Source organism: Serinus canaria, chromosome 1A (genome assembly GCF_022539315.1).
Source record: "Serinus canaria isolate serCan28SL12 chromosome 1A, serCan2020, whole genome shotgun sequence".
Lineage (NCBI taxonomy): Eukaryota > Metazoa > Chordata > Aves > Passeriformes > Fringillidae > Serinus > Serinus canaria.
In genome coordinates this window covers 24848407-24851634 of record NC_066314.1, presented here as the reverse complement: position 1 = coordinate 24851634, position 3228 = coordinate 24848407, and the positions used below count along the sequence as shown (strand labels likewise).

Here is a 3228-nt window from a genome sequence, read left to right as displayed (position 1 = left end):
CTTTTTCCCCCAACCAAGGGACCTCATAACCTGATTATGGTTATTGCTTTACAAACAGTTTTTGACAGAAGGTGGCTGCTAGAGCTTAACATATGTACCAGTTCCATATGATGGTCCTGGTTCTTGCAAACTAAGCTCATCATTTATTCTTTGCTGAAGTCAGCAAATAGACTTAAAGATATACACAGTCATCTATCACGCCAAATAAAAGGACATAACGGCTTTCGAAAGGGTTTTCCCACTTACCCAAAAGGCTTTCTGAAAGCTTCTACCTCTGCAAAAGAAAAAAAAAGAAAAAAAAAAAAAACAAAAACAAAAGAAATTAGAACAATTATGGCAGATTGCATGAATTGTGAGAACGTCACAGTAACTGCTACTTTTCATTATGTTTGTCTTTGGGTCATGATCAACAGAAGGTTTACGGTAATTACATCGAGAGAAGGATTCACCTTGTAAGAGATTGTTTTCAGTCAATCAGTCGTCTAAGATTCTGATGTGAGGAGTACCTGAAAGGGAATGATGGGTGTTCCGAGTGCATGTTCAAGAGACTTTGATGGACTGGAAGTAAATGTGGTAATTGTACCATCAGGAAGGTGGCCTAAGACTACAATGCTAAAGTATGCATACCTCAGTTACAAAACTTTTGAAAGGAAGTCTCAGCCACAGAATGCATATACCTGTAGAGTTTTGCATGGGTTTTATATAAATACAATTTAAAAAAAAAATAGCTGCTTGCACATTATACCAGAAAAACCTCCAAAACTGCAATTGCTTTGAAAATAGATTTTAGGTTTTTTGGAGTTTTCTGAGATGCTTGGTCTGTATTTTGATAATTGTGCATATTATGTAAAAATGTTGGTGGACCCATAAATGACCAGACTTTTTCTAAGAAAAATGTTGCTTTAATGCATTTCATGAATTTTTACTCTTATATCATTGCTTGCTAGTAATAGCAAATCTGCTTTTCTGCATCTGCTTTGCGTAGCTATTGTAAGGCTTTGAACTAATGTATGTATTTATTGCTTGAACTTCTGTGCATACCTTATAAAGCATAATGTCTGACAATTTAAATGGCTCATGTATTCTTGCTTCTATCATAAGCTGAGGACGGGGGATTATGATCTTTTGTATACAGCAAATTTTAACTGTAGCACAAACATCTGTTTATGTATTGGTGGGATATACCTGTTTTATTTATCTTTTTTGAGGTAAAACTAATTTTTGATACTTTTCATTACTGTGTACTGTGTTCATACCTTGAATTCTCTGACGTTAGAAGTCATGGTTGAGAATTGTAACAGCTGTTATTCGTTCTGTATTCATGGCTTTCACTGCTGAATAAAATAAAGGACCAAACCTAGGATTTGAAAGAAAACTGTCTACCTCTAACACCAGGGAGTTATCAGATTTTATTTTACATAGTTTTAGTCTACAAAGTCACAATTGCTTAAACCTAGTGAGCTTAAGGCTTATATTCTGTGTGGTTGAATTCATGGCACAGTTGTACTGTTTGAAAATCAATTAAAGTTTCATGTGAATGTTACAAGTATTTGGTAGATTTACCACTAACTGGGTTTTCTTTAGATAAAGCAGATATGGGGAAACTGTCATCAGCATTCTGTGTCTACAGCTGATTAACTTCATAAGAATGCATTTCTTTGTGATTAGAGAATCCAAGCACAGTCAGCTAGGATCAGAGCTACTGAACTGCACTTAGGATGAACCAGCCGGGACTCAAATGTACTAGGTCTCCCCGTAGTCTGATTTACAAATGTCCTTAAAATGGGCACTTTTTTTGGTCTTTTTTGTTTTATTACTATTGTTACTGTTTTGCCTGCACGCTTTATTATTAATGTGCATTCTGGAAGGGTAGCTTTATTATTGCTCTAAAGCAATTAACCAGTAGCCCGTTTTGCCCTTGTTTTAAGAGTTCAAGTCACTATGGAGGGTTTTTGTCCATTGAATTTGGCATATTTAGGAAAACAGGATGTACATTTTGCTATAGAGTTGATGTATGAACAGTGTTTTCACTGCTGATGGATGTAAAAATGTATATGAAACCATTTCATTCACTTGCTTACATTTCTGGAGTATAAATAAAAAATATAATTCTTTTTGATCCATTTATAACCCACAGGGTTTTATTCTTTCTGGGAGGAGCCTTCTTCCACCTTGAAGAGCTCAGTAAAAAGAAGTCTTTCTGTAGCTTGCTGTAGCTCTCTGATACAGGGCTGGGGACAGGTGAAGCACACCTAGTTCTACCCAAAAAAAGTACAAAAACCCAAACCAGCAATGACAACAGCACCTTTTATCGTGTGTATTATTTTGCAAGATCAGTATACTACTAAGCACATTAACCATTTGTTCAGTCAGCTTTGCCTTAGTGGGGTTTCTCATGTCAAGAGAATTTCTTAAGCTCTGTTTTGAAAGTGATATTTAATGGCAAACTATGCTCTTAAGAAAATGAATCCCTTGTAGAATTTTTTGCTGGTTTTTTTATATTGCTTATGTTTTTTTGGATGATTGGTTTTAGAAGGCAGTAGATGGAAATCTAATTAATCAGCTGTGTCTTGTGACTTACCCACCCAAAAATTCTGCATGTATCCACTTCCATATGTGATCACTATTCATTGTCTTGTTGAAAATGCTGGATACCACAGTCCAGCAGCACAGTCCAGACTTCTGCCTTCTGGCTCTGGCTTGTCTAAAGAAACTTTCTTTTTTTTTTTTTTAATGTAATGAAAGCGGTGGTGGTGGGTTTCTTTCATTACCATTAATAACATTAGAATGAGGTCTTAAGATACTTCTTTGTGAAGAGCTTAGTAGTGAATCATAGAACAGTTTGGGTAGGAAGGGAACTTTAAAGGGTTCTCTACTTCCAATGCCCCTGCTGTGGGCAGGGACATCTTCCACTAGATCACATTGCTCAGAATAATTTAGTATCTCATAGCTAAGTTCTCAGAACAGCACTTGTATTGACTTAAAAGAAATAAGTGCAAAAACTTTCCCCAAAATATTTTTTTTTAAAAATCCCAAACAAACAAATCCACATTATACATAGCTCAATGTAATTATAGCAGTTGTATCTGTATGCCAGAAAATATTTACCTTCAGTATTTCTACAAATCAGAAAAATGAAGACATATCCTAACTATGATGCTAATTATTAAGAAGCTGAATAATGCTGTTCATGGAACAAATTGAGAAAATGTCAAAGCATATGGAAGA

At 35.3% G+C, this 3228-nt stretch overlaps 1 protein-coding gene across 1 annotated transcript in view; it reads left to right on the top strand.

Moving 5' to 3' along the window:
• The window catches only part of FOXP2 (forkhead box P2), a 341521-nt gene extending 339928 nt beyond the window's left edge, over nt 1–1593 (top strand). Inside the window, exon 19 of the mRNA XM_050969956.1 lies at nt 1–1593. This exon is cut by the window's left edge and continues 1853 nt beyond it. The gene's annotated coding sequence lies outside the window, so the exon portion shown is untranslated.
• Nucleotides 1594–3228: the final 1635 nt, after the last annotated feature.